This window comes from Dasypus novemcinctus (assembly GCF_030445035.2).
Source record: "Dasypus novemcinctus isolate mDasNov1 chromosome Y unlocalized genomic scaffold, mDasNov1.1.hap2 SUPER_Y_unloc_5, whole genome shotgun sequence".
Taxonomy (NCBI): Eukaryota; Metazoa; Chordata; class Mammalia; order Cingulata; family Dasypodidae; genus Dasypus; species Dasypus novemcinctus.
In genome coordinates this window covers 27,542-40,930 of record NW_027261981.1, presented here as the reverse complement: position 1 = coordinate 40,930, position 13,389 = coordinate 27,542, and the positions used below count along the sequence as shown (strand labels likewise).

General features: G+C 45.4%; 1 pseudogene; it reads right to left on the bottom strand.

Moving 5' to 3' along the window:
* Positions 1 to 12,910: 12,910 nt before the first annotated feature.
* LOC139438622 (U6 spliceosomal RNA) lies at positions 12,911 to 13,010 on the bottom strand (annotated as a pseudogene).
* Between the last annotated feature and the right edge of the window lie 379 nt (positions 13,011 to 13,389).

The following is a 13,389-nucleotide window of genomic DNA, read 5'->3' as shown; positions in this document are numbered from 1 at the left end:
TTTGTTTATTTTTTTTTGTCTTTTTTGTTGTTGTTGTTGGTCTTATACTCTCCTCCAACTTTGCCTTTCCTGTTTTTTCCTTTCTTCCTGCAGAACTCCCTTTAGAATTTCTTGAAGGGGAGGTTTCTTGTTGGTATACTCTTTCAGTTTCTGTTTGTCTGTGAATATTTTGAACTCTCCATCATGTTTGAATGCTAGTTTAGCAGGATAGAGTATTCTTGGTTGGAAGTTTTTTTCCTTTAGTACCTTGACTATATCATACCACTGTCTTCTTGCTTCCATGGTTTCAGAAGAGAAATCAGCACTTAATCTAATTGAGCTTCCCTTGTATGTGATGGTTTTCTTTTCTCTTGCTGCTTTTAGGATTTTCTCTTTGTCTTGAGCCTTGGATAATTTGATAAGTATATGTCTTGGGGTGGGCCTGTTGGGGTTTATGACTTGTGGAGTGCGCTGTGCTTCTTGGATATGTACCTCTGTCTCTTTCAGTAGATTTGGGAAGTTTTCAGCCATTATTTCCTGCAACACTCCTTCTGACCCCTTTCCCTTCTCTTCACCTTCTGGAATGCCTATAATACGTATGTTTGAGCGTTTTGCATTGTCATTCAGGTCCCTAAATCCTAATTGGATTTTTTCTATCTTCTTATTGACCCCTTCTACTATCTGTTTGATTTCTGATGTACTGTCTTCCACATCACTAATTCTCTGCTCTGTCTCTTCTAGTCTGCTGATATTTGCTGCAAGTGTATTTTTGATTTCTTGAACTGTGGTGTTCATTCCCATCATATCTGTTATGTTTTTACGTATGTCTGCAATTTCCCCTCCAAGTGATGTCTTCATGTTGTTAACCTCTTTCATTACTGCATCAAATTTGTCGGTGATAAATGTTCTGAGTTCTTTCATTGCTTGTGCCAAGTTTTGCTCCCCTTCGTGATTATTGGTTTGTTGATTGGATTCAGTCATGTTTTCCTGATTATTGGTTTGGTTTGTAGATTTTTGTTGCTTTCTGGTCATCTCTTTATTTTGACGAATTTAATCAGTTCCTTAGCTTCTTTGTCTGCTTTTGGAGGTTAATTAGTTGTTATTTTTGCATAGGTGTTATATCTTCTCTTTGTCACTTTTTTCTTCTTATTCTAGTTACTTGTTGTTGGTTAAGTTCACTTTAGAGGAAAGTATTAGTGTTGGGGAAAGGCAATTGTGTAAGCAAGGGAAAAGTGTAAAGTAGTTTTGGTAATGTATGTTAACAAGGCAAGAATATGAGATCTGGGAGGATGGAGGTTAGATTCATGTAGATTGTATAGAGTTATAGCTGTAGGTAGAGTACCTTTTATGAAGTAGATGACTGAATATGGGCGGAATATGGTATGAACTACAAAGCTATTGTTTTCATGAGAGAGGGAAAAAGAAAAGAAAGGTAATAGTTTCAAGAGTGGATAACAGACAGAAAACAGAACAAAGGTATTAGAAATTAAGAGTTAGACACTTTGTGGATCAAAGAACGGGAGGTGGGGGGTGGAATATAGGAGAGACAGTAGATGATAGTGGATATCAAGATGCAGGGGAAGGGGGATAGTGTAGGTAGCCTAAATCAGTTCACACAGAAATGAGGCAGTGGAGGATGGGAAAACCCAGCAAATGTGAGGTGTTCCCTGTAGCACCTATTGTGTACTTGAATTAAAATAAAATAAATGGAAAATGAGGGACAAGAGGGAAAGAGAAAACCGAGAAAAAAAAAGAAACTAATTATAATAAAGAAAAAAAGAAAGACAAGAAGAAAGGAAGAAAGAAACAGAGGATAGGCAAACGGTGGGGAACAGATAGGGGGAAGAGAGATGCAGGTATACACGTGTCACAATTGCAACACTATCTAAAACAACAACCAAAAAAACCCCTAAATAACTGTCTAAAAAAAAAACGACTTTGGGGGACACGCTAGGAGAAAAGACTAGGGGATAATGCAATATTAGCAATCAGGGCGTCAAAAAGAGTAAAAAATAAGATAAAGTGAAAATAAAAACAAAACAATATGAACCAATAAAGATAAAACGCAAACGTTAAGGTCCAGGGCACTCATGGACCCCAGGTAGACCCCAGGGCATGATGGATTCAGGGGTGGAAAGTCTGAGACACTGAAGACTCAGGAGGTGTGAGTCTAGGGTGTGGACCGCCAGAGTCCAGGGGACCCAGACCTGGCAACCTCAAATCTGGTCCACAGAAAGCTTAGGAGCCCCGCAGTGCAACACAGCCCTCAGGGATCCCCGTAGCTGGGTGCCAGCCCCATGGGGGAAGCCAGATCCGCGAATTCTATATTGAATGTCTGATCCCTGAAATTCACCTACTCCTCAGGGTTTCAGCCTTTGGACCGCTCCCTCCCTGTGCTCCCACGCAACGGCCACTTGAGGGCGCCTCTACACCACAGCCAGTTCAATGACCCAGATCCCAAGCCCCGCTGGGTGGGGTGGGCTTCAGCTGGAAACTCCGAAAACAGACTCTAAGATCCAAAATCCCAAACTTCGCAAAATATTCCCCAATCAGCTTCCAGACGTGTCCTCCTCCCTCACTGCACCCTACAACAGTCTCCCAATTGTGTCCCCTTATTGCACAAAATCCAATTCCATTGCAGATCGGCAGTCAGACCTGTGGGGATGGGGCTCCAGGCGGAAGCGCTACCCCCCCGTCCGTCGACCAAAACGTCCCCCGCTTCACAACAAAGCACCGTCTGTCTCCCCAAATCGATCTGCAAAGGAGTCTTGTCCCAACAATCCCTCACCAGCCAGCCCAGTATCCGCGAATTTGTCAGCACCGCAAAGCCTCCAGAAAAAGGAAAAACAAAAAAAAACAAAAACCCTGGCCGCCGCGGCTCCGGAGCTTCAGGAGCGCCCGCTACCGCGGCTCCGCCCACCCAAGGAGGGAACTTCCCGAGCCCAGCTGGGACCTCCGTTTATATATTATAGACGTATCCTCTCTGTTACCTTCCCACCGAATTGACGTCCAGACACCTTCCAACCAGCAAAAATCCCCGAAACAGCGCGGTCCCAAAGAGCCTTCAACGCTGCCCAGCTGCCCCCTGCAGAGACATTACCAGGCAAGCTCACACAGCCACCATCTTGCCTCTCTGATCCATGGCACATTCTTAGTCAGTGTTCCAGAGAAGAATTAAAATAGAAAACAGTAAATAGCTTCTAACAAATGAAAAGGATAAAGCATCATGCAAATCTTATGTGAGCCAACAAAGGTATGACTAAAAGGGAAATTTATAGCCATAAGTACATACATTAAAAAAGAAAAATAAAATTGTAGAGACCTAACTGCACACCTGGATGAACTAGAAAAAAGTAAAGTAAACTCAAACTATGCATGCAGAAAGAGAGAAATGAAAAAAAAAAAAAACGTGTAGAATACAAATAAATGCAATTGAGAATAAAAAATAAGACTTCAAGGAAGAAAACTACATCATGTATCATTGTACATTTATTAGATTGGCTGCTATTTAAAAAACTATAAAACTACAAGTGTTGGAGAAGATATGGAGGAAAAGTGACACTCATCCACATCTGGTGGGAATATAGAATGGTGCAGCCACTGTGTAAGACAGTTTGCTGGTTCCTCAAGAAGGTAAATAAAGAACTGCTATATGATTTGGGAATCCTATTCTGAGGGACATACCCAGATAAATGAACATGAACAAATATGTGTACAACCATGTTCATAGCAGTATTATTCACTGTTGCCAAAAGTTGAAAGCAACCCAAATATCCATCAATAGATGAAAGGATAAGCAAACAGTGGTATAAAAGACTATAGAATATTAGTCAGTTGTAAGAAGGAATGCTAAAACATGGATGAATTGTTAAGTCCCAAAGCTGGGCCTTTGAGGATAACCAGATATATATATATATCTGCATCCTATATTTAAAAAACACCAAAACCTTTAACCTGAGAGCTAGGCAGAGCTTACAAATATTATGTCTGCAGACAGGAGCCAAGATTTGTCTAAAGTGACTCAGTGTCACTGTTCCCCTGTGGCCGTTAGCTAGACGGCTTTCGCCTAGGTGAGACGAACTTCTCGAATGGGTTGTGAGTGATGGCAGGGCCCTGGTATCACACAGCCAGATTAAACACACAGTAACCACCCCGGAGACGCAGGCTTGTGGTGCAGGTCTGGTTTATTGGGGAAGTGGTACAGCTTATATAGGCAGGGGTGGGGGCTTGAGGTGATGCTTCAGTTATAGATAGGCTATGGGGATTGGGGTAATATGAAGCAGCTACTTGATGGGATGAGGTAGTTTTGAAGTTGGAGCATGTGGGCTTCTCTGGCAGGAAGCTGGCTAGGAAGAAGGGAGGTGCCTTTTATGATAGCCATTGTGTATGCTTAGCGACCATTCTGGCTACATGTTTGCCAGCAAGCTCACCAACAATACCTCCATTTTTGTTTTATTTCAAGACTGCAATAACTGTGCCTGTCTTAGGGTGTTCTCCCTTGAGAATCTTACCCATCTTTGGCTACCAGTTATGAATCATTTATGCCATGCAGTTGCACCTGTCTTAGGTTGCCTCCCTTTGGAGGTCTTACCCATCTCTGGCTATCAATTGAGCTTTGTGGCTGGAGGAAAGGTGGCTGTGTGCTACCTACATGGCTACACAGCAGTGGTGGCTTCAGGTTCTTGTGTTTCTTCTTGCATGAGCAGTTGGTACTGACGAAGCTGAAGTGAATAAATGGTGAAGGCTGAAATGTTTTCTATTCTTCTCTGTAGCCACTTAATGAGATAAGGAGCTATAGACACAACACAAATGATTAGCATTAAAGGACTAATAAGTGGTGTAGCCACTGTACGAGGGGGGAGGAGAGCCAATTCATGAATGGGGGACTGAATGATTGAGTTTTAGTTAAATTTTTACGCAGGTCTTTTAATATTTGGATATTTTGTTCCACTATACCGGAGCTATTAATGTAGAAACAGCATTCTTCTTGGAGGAATAAGCACATTCCTCCTTTTTTGGCTGTGAGTAAGTCGAGGGCCCTGCAATTTTGGAGGGTTACACTGGCTAGGGAGGTGAGTTGCTCTTAAAGAGCTTGAAGGGAGGCAGTTGTCAAATCAAGGGCTATTTGTACTGATTCTTTAAAATTACCGTTGATGATAACAGTGTGTGCTAAGGTGCCACCGGCAAGTCCAACAGCTGCAAGGGAGGAGGTAAGGCTGGCTCCTACCAGAAGTGGAAGGAAGGCAGCTCACTTGCTATGGAAAAAAGAGAGCACCTGGGAAGCTTCAGACTCTGTATATAGTATAAACTGTGGGACAATGACTACAGGAATACAGGGACCAAGAGTGGTGGAATTAATCAAGGGTGTGATTGTTTGATTGCACCAAAAAAAAGAGGCCTCTTGGGAGCTGGATGGTACCTGTAAAGGAAACATTTGTTGTGCAGGTGGGAGAGAAGGAGGTATGGCTGGTTTGGAAGCAGGTGATATTTTCAGGGCTGCTCCAAAGGGGGATATGTGTAAGGGGGGAAGAGAGGTTGCCGGGTGTTGCTGAGGAATAGCCGGAATAGTTGGAGATAGAAACAGGGACAGCCTCTAGTAGGGGATGCTGGAGGGAGGTGCACAGGAAGCAATGAGAAATATTAGCAATTCCAGATTGATTAAGGAAAGAGATGGTATTATTGAGAATTGTGAGCCAAGAAGGGGGATTATATACTAGCAGTTGCTCGTTTAATTGCTTTTTTGCTGTTTTTATATTTACGAGCACGTTGGATATACTGATTGGAGATGAGGACTGGTTGTAGAGACTATAGCGGCGGGAAACCGTTATGGATCTGGTAGGCCAAGTGTCACCCCCGTGAGCATATAGCTTGCCGGTGATTCCAGTAGCCCATCTGTCATTCCAGGGGACTTTTATATGGAGGTAATAACCAGATTTATTGGCAAAGAAGAAGCTTGGGAAGGACGACTGCCATGGCCAGTTAATGACACAGCTCCAATAGGGGCAGCCTCCATAATAAGGGCCTTGGTAATAGGTGTTGGTACAGTATGCTTCGGTTTGGGTGTGAGGGAAGCAGGCGTAAGGTTTACGGCTACTTTGTTGGTATGATTTAGGTGTTTCGGTGAGTTTGATAGTAAGAGGTGTTTGACATCCCTGAGGTGAACAGCGGCCTGTGCCAAGGGGGCGCGATGTGGTGCTTGAGCAAGAGGTTATAGTTTCTTTTACTGTGAACGTCCAGAGATAAAGGGCTTGTCCATTGACTGAGATAATGAGTGAGATAATTAGAGAAGGAGTGAGTATGTATAAGAGGCAGCACATGATGGGTGGGTTATACACAGCAGGCGATAGCGAGAAGAAGGCAAATATACGTTACAAAGAAAGTGAGGAGGAAGGATTTGTGCAGCATTGTCCAGTCACTCGGAGAGCCAGCGAATAACAGGAGGGCTCCAACAAGGGTGACAAAGCTACATAGAAGGGTTCCAGGGAGGCTACACAGCTGCATTGGTTTTGGTGGCAGGTTTTACGAGACAGCTTGGGATCCACAAAGGCTGGTCGGTGTTTTCTGGAAAGATACAAGCAAATCCTCCTCCTTGTGTTAGTAGAGGGTGGGGGCCTTTCCATATGTTAGTGAGGGGGTCTTTCCACATAACAAGGGGGACCGGCGTGGGGGCTAGTCTTAGGCCTCCCCAATGCCGGATTGCTGGAGTAGTATGATTTTTGTCAAAGGTAAGGAAGTTGATAGTGACTAGGGCTCTGTTGAGCAAATCTTGGGGGGTTGCTGTAGGGAACTCCCCTGAAAGTTTCTTCATTGTATTTTTGAGGAGCGCATTAGATCTCTCAACTAGGGCCTGTCCTTGAGGGTTATAAGGGATTCCTGTTTTGTGTTGAATATTCCAGTCATGGCAAAATTGTTTAAAAGTTTTGGACTGAAAGCAGGGTCCATTATCTGTTTTTATAGTCCAAGGGATACCCATTTGATTAAAGGCTTGAAGGCAGGCTGTTATAACATTTTTTGCTTTTTCTCCAGATAAAGCAGTGGTGAAGAAAACTTTGGAGAATGTGTCTACTAGCACGTGTACAAATTTATAGTGGCCAAATGAGGGGACATGTGTGATGTCCATTTGCCACAGTGCATTTGGATGGAGGCCCTGTGGATTAACTCCTTGGGGCTGTAAGGGGCCTATAGGAAGGAAAGGTGCACAGTGTTTGCACTCATGTGTGAGGTGCTTACACTGGGCTTGAGTGATGTCGGGAAAAAGGTGATGGAGGGAGTTAGCTGACATGTGGAATTTTGCATGTAGGAGCCTGGCTTAATCTAAGGAGGTAGAGAGTATGGAAACAGTGAGAGAGGAGTCAGCAAGGTTGTTTCCTTCACTAGTGCTCCAGGTAATCCAGTATGTAAATGGATATGCTGGATATACCAAGGAACTGTACAATTTTTGAGGAGGGGTTGTAGCACTAAAAGGGTGCTATCAATTAACAAACTGGGCTTAATCTTTAGGGTTGCATAGGGCAGTATTCGAATGGCATTGGCGGCATAGGCACTGTCAGAAAAGATGTTGATAGGGGTGGACTGATTTTGTATAAAGGCTTGCAGGAGAGCTAAGAGCTCCCTGGCTTGCACTGATGCAGCATGTGGAAACACTTGGATAGAATTAGGAGAGGGGGGATTTTTTGTTACAATAGAAAAGTGAGTTTTATTAGCATCTGTAAATATGGTAGGGGCGTGAGGTAATGGAGAGGTGAATGGGAACCCATGAGAGGAGAGGACAAAGGGGAGGAGAGTTATGGCAGTAAGGAGTTTGTCTTTTGGATTATGGTGGCTGATTTGCCCAGTAAAGTTAGCTAGGAGAATTTGCATGTTGAGACTTGTTTGAGCCAGGGTTTGTAATTGTTCAGTAGTAATGGGGAGGATTATTGTATCTGGTTCTATTACATAGAGGAGAATGGCTGTTTTTCTAAGTTTTTGTCCTATTATGCAAAGGCTTTCTACATGAGAAGTGATTCATTCTAATTGACTTATGGCAAGGTGTACCCAGAACAAGGGCACCTGTTGATAAAGGACACCCGTGGGTGTACCTGGAGTATTGAGCACAATGGCTAAGAGCGGAGGGGAGGGCTGAAATCTAGTCACGCTAATATTAGCCAGTTTAGCATTAATGAGTTGTAGGGCTTGGCGGGCTTCTGGGGTGACTGTTCACTGGCTAGAATGGTGGCGTCTCCTTCGACGAGGGAGAATAAGGGTTTAAGTTCTTGTGTAGTCACACTTAGATGGGGGTGCAGCCGATTGATATCCCCACAAAGCTGCTGTAATTGAGAGAGAGAGCAGGAGGAAGGTAATTGTAACTTAGGGGTGGCAGGTCGTAAATGACTGGTGATGGTGTACCCCAAAAAGGTAAATGGGGGCACAGTTTGTATTTTTTTCAGGTGTGATTTTGAGGCCTAGTTGGTTGAAATTATTTAACAGGGAGTGGAGACAGGCTTGGAGCATGTTAAGGTCTGGATGTGCTAGAAGGACATCATCCATATAGTGAATTATTTGGCAGTATGGAAGGAGTGGAGAGGTTGCTTGACTCACAAACATTTGACAAATAGCTGGGCTATTTTTCATTCCTTGAGGAAGGACTTTCCACTGATACCATAACTGCAGGTATGCATTGTTAGGAATGGGCAGTGAAAAGGCAAAAAAGGGGTGGTCTGCCTCATGGAGCAGAATGGAAAAGAAACAGTCTTTGATATCGACTGTGATTATATGAAAGCCATGAGTAATGGCAGAAGGGTGTAGAAGGCCAGGCTGAGGGGAACCAATTTTTTGGAGATGAGCATTAACTTGGCGGAAGTCTTGAAGGAGCCGCCAGGTATTGGAAGTTTTCTTTTGAATTACAAATACAGGGGAGTTATGTGGGCTTACAGAAGGTTCAAGATGACCTGCAAGTATTTGTTCTTTAACTAGCCGGAGCAGGGGAGGAGTTTCTGGCGAGGCAACGGCCACTGATCCATCCAAATTGGGTTTATGGTGCTCCAATTAAGCTTAGCAGGAGCAGGATAGGGAATATGAAAGGTAGGGGGCAGATCAGTGGCCTTTAGAATTGGGGGGGCATTTGGGTAGTGAGGATTGCCCCACTGACGGGGGGAGGATGTCACATCCCCAGAGGGAGTGAGCCAAGTTAGGGATGACTAAGGGGCAGAAAGTACCGCTTTTACCATCAGGGTCAGTCCACGAGAGGGGAGTGCTGACGTGCTGGGATTGCTGAAGCCCAGCAACGCCCTGTACTAGGGGGCCAGACTGCAAGGTCCAGGAAGGCTGGACATCCTGCGGGCGCAGAACAGAAATATCGGCGCCGGTATCAACTTGCCCTTTTATAGGATGTCCTTGGACTGTAAGTGTAAGGAAGGCTTTATGCGCAGTAATGGGTATGGCCCAGTGCACAGAGGGATGAGGGGTGGTTATGGTGCAGGCTTGAGGAGACTTTGACTCAGGAGAGGCAGGCGAAGGGGGCTCAGCAGTGGTAGAAGTGGTTTCAGAATTATCACCATATAGCACTGCTTGCTCAAGATCGTCTAATCGTTGGTTGAGCTGGTCAAGCCAATGTTTGGTGGCATCAAAGGGGAGAGGGGGTTGTGGGGGGTCAGATTTGTTAATGAGATGTTTTTCAACTGCGGCTATCTGGTCTTCTAGCAGTTGGAGATTCGAAGGGGTGGCAAGCTGAGGGCGGGTAGTTGAAGAAGCTGTGGCGCTAACATAGGGGAAGTCCTCTCTTACTGGCGGGGCTGAGAGGCACCCTGCAGAAAGCTTAAAGGTGGGAGAGGATTACCCATGATATCAGTTTTGGAGTGGCAATCTTTCTTCCAGTGCAGGCCTTTAAGGCACCTGGGGCAAATGGCAGGAGGAGGTCTGGGGAGGTGAGAGGGGGAGGAGAGGGAGCCCGATTGGCATAAGGGGGAGGAAGGGGGGCTTGATTTTGTGGGCACTCTCGAGCAAAATGCCCTGGTTGTCTGCATTTAAAACAGAGCCTTTGCAGCTGCTGCAGATGTTGTGCGACAGCAGCAGATAAAACGGTGGGGGAGGGTGAAGCCTCAAGGCCTGAGCGATACTGCCAATGTCTCTACAAGCAAGAACCCAATCGGTAGGTGTTTTATTATGGATAGGAGTGATAGCCTGTTTACAGGCGGTATTCGCGCCTTCCCACAATAGTTCTTCAAGTAAAGCTTCAGCTGCAGTTGAGTGAGAAAGTTTACCATAAACAGCCTCTTTAACACGACTGTAAAAGGCAGAAAAGGACTCATTGGGTTCCTGAATAAGCTTAGCAAGTTGCACGGGCTTGCCATTTGGGTTGATTTTATGGAAGGCGGCCTTAGCGAGAGCGGCACATTGATCTGAGTAAGGAGCAGGAAGGCCTGCCTGAATCTGGGGGAGAGTAAACTGTCCTTCACCTTTGAGCGCGTCAGGCGGAATATGAGGGAGGTTGTTAGAGAGGTTTTGGGAGCCTTGCTGGCGATCCCCAGCATCATAAAGGGCTAACCATGTGACATAATCAGTAGGGGTAAGTATAGTGCAAGCGAGAATTTTCCAGTCGCTAGCAGTATTGTGGGCTAGTGAAATATTTTCAAGGAGCATTTGAGCATAGGGGCTATTGAGACCATCTTCTTGAACAGCTTTACGAAGGTTAAAAACAGTTTTATAGTCCCAAGGCTGCCAATATGCAGGAATATTGTCGTTAGTAGAGTATTGTACAGGAAGAAGGGTGGGGGGGACAGGGTGGAAGGCAGTAAGGGGAAGTACTAAGATTAGACAGAACCAGAGGGGGGAGGAAGGGGTTTCCAGAAGAGAAGGGAGGGGGAGTGGTATTTTGTGGGGTAAGCAGAGAGGGGGGTTGGAAGGGAGGGGCAAAGGGCTCTATGGGGGCAGTAGCGGAGGAGGATGGGGGGCAGGGGGCGGCACAACAACAAAGGAAGTGGCGGCCGGAGGCAGGGGGAGGGGACGGCGGCGCCTGCTCTTCTGCGCTCCGGTCCTGGAATTTCTGTGGCGCCAGGGCTGGGCAGCGAGGAGGAAGCGGCAAGGGAAGGATTAGAGGTAGGGGAGGGGGGAGGTGCTGGGAGAACGGGATATAGGGACTGGGGCACAGGAGGGGGAGGTCGTGCAGGCTTAGGGGTATGTTGGGGAGGGGAGTCTTGTGGAGAATAATCAGGAAGGGGGGGAAATGGCTGTAGGGTTAGAAAGACAAGCGTGAATAGCTTGGAGCGCGGGCATGAGACCTACGGGAAATACCTTTTGTTCACGAGTCTCGGCTGACTGAACTCTTGAAATTAATTTGGACCATGTGGCGGGGTCCCATAGGAGGGCGGTGGAAAGCCACGGAGTATAGCGAACGATAATGTCCCAGTACTGTGCAAGCTCCTTTTCCGTAATTTTAACACGGCATCTTGCTAAGAGAGCATGCAGTACTCTCGCCTGAGGTGCTTTCTCAGAAGAGGCTAAATTCCCCATTCTGAGCTTCACTTACCTATAGGAAGAGGATCACTTCGGATCCCGCTGGTTGCTGTCCGAACGAGGTGAGGGTGTTCAGGGTCCCTGTTCAGGCGCCAGATGTCGCTGTTCCCCTGGGGCCGTTAGCTAGACGGGTTTCACCTAGGTGAGGCGAACTTCTCGAATGGGTTGTGAGTGACGGCAGGGCCCTGGTATCACACAGCCAGGTTAAACACACAGTAACCACCCCGAGACGCAGGCTCGTGGCACAGGTCTGGTTTATTGGGGAAGTGGTACAGCTTATATAGGCAGGGGTGGGGGCTTGAGGTGACGCGTCAATTATAGATAGGCTAAGGGGATTGGGATAACATGAAGCAGCTACTTGATGGGATGAGGTAGTTTTGAAGTTGGCGCAGCAGGCTTATCTGCCAGGAAGCTGGCTAGGAAGAAGGGAGGTGCCTTTTGTGATAGCCATTGTGTATGCTTAGCGGCCATTCTGGCTACATGTTGTTTGCCAGCAAGCTCACCAACAACTCAGACCTGATTCCCTGTGCTGCTGTTTCACTCTTGCTTAAATACTCAAGTTAATACTTAGCATTGGCTCTGATTATGCATTCGATTTTATGCATATGGATGAACACACATACACATAACTGGTTATACAATTGTATGATTAATATGTCCAGGAAATCACACTTGCACACACATTGCATGATCAAAAATGGGGCAGATAACTCGACCCCTGGGTGGGAGTTTTACTATGTTAATTAAGCAAGTTGAAGTGAGGACAGCAAGGGACTTCTGTGCAGGTCTGGCCAAATGGTTGATACTTCAATGGTTTTCATGCTTCATTGTTTCAACAGAAGGTCTTGACCAGTGAAAGCAGAATTTGACACTGAGTTTTACATCTCATTACCTTCTAAATTGCATACAATTCTTTCCTTTGTACCATGGTAACAGGGAGAGAAACAAGTTATATTCAGGTGTTCAGTCATCCTACATCCATCAGAATCTTCGAGACATTATGTTTAGTGAAATAAGTCAATCAATAAAGGACATATATCATATGATTTCAGTGATATAAACAAAGGATATTGACTAGAATCACAAAGGTAATATGAAATATGAGTTAGCAGGAGATAGACAGTAGAGAATGGTGAGGTGATGCTCAATCTGGGTAGAACCTATGAAGTTGTGAATGGAGTGATTTGGCATTGGATAGGGTAATGGTGGTAGGGATATGAATGGGTTGATGATGCTGGTGTGTGAGTTTCAGTGGGGCTGGGGGTTGGGTTGGGTTACTGATTGAGCAGGTGGGAGGGCTGGAGGAAGGATCAGATGAACTTAGGAGTTTGAGGAGTGGTTAAAAACACAATTGTGGAAGTGTCCTTTCAGCAATTATGGAAGGGAGGGCACCAGTGCAGGGTGTTGGTGAGGAGATGGGTGGAGAAGGGTACATCTAGGCATACCTCTATGGAATCCTTCATTATTTTGCATCATCCTTTCACAGAGGCCATGCTAATCTCTGTATCATTCCAATAGTAGTATAGTTGCTGCTGAAGCTAGCACTGGGGCATACCTCTGTGGAATATGACTGTGTTTATGTGGTCATATGTATTATCTCAGTAGCTAGAGACCCACATAATGGCCAACAAAATCCATATGCCTACCCTTTGGAGTCCTGTTGCAATCTCAAATAGAGGGGCAAGAATCACTAGAGTAAATAGGCAATGTCTAATAAAAGAAAAGAGGCCAATATGCCTATTATAACCCAACTCTTGAAGGGCATGAGTTGGTGTGGCTGCAAGAACAAAGAATGCACTGAGAAGAGAATCAGACATAAGTTTTATTGGGACTTATGAACAGGAGAGCTCATTGGTGGCCAGTCAAGGAATGAATGAAAATAGGGCTCCACAAAGTGATGAGAAAATTAAGGATGATATA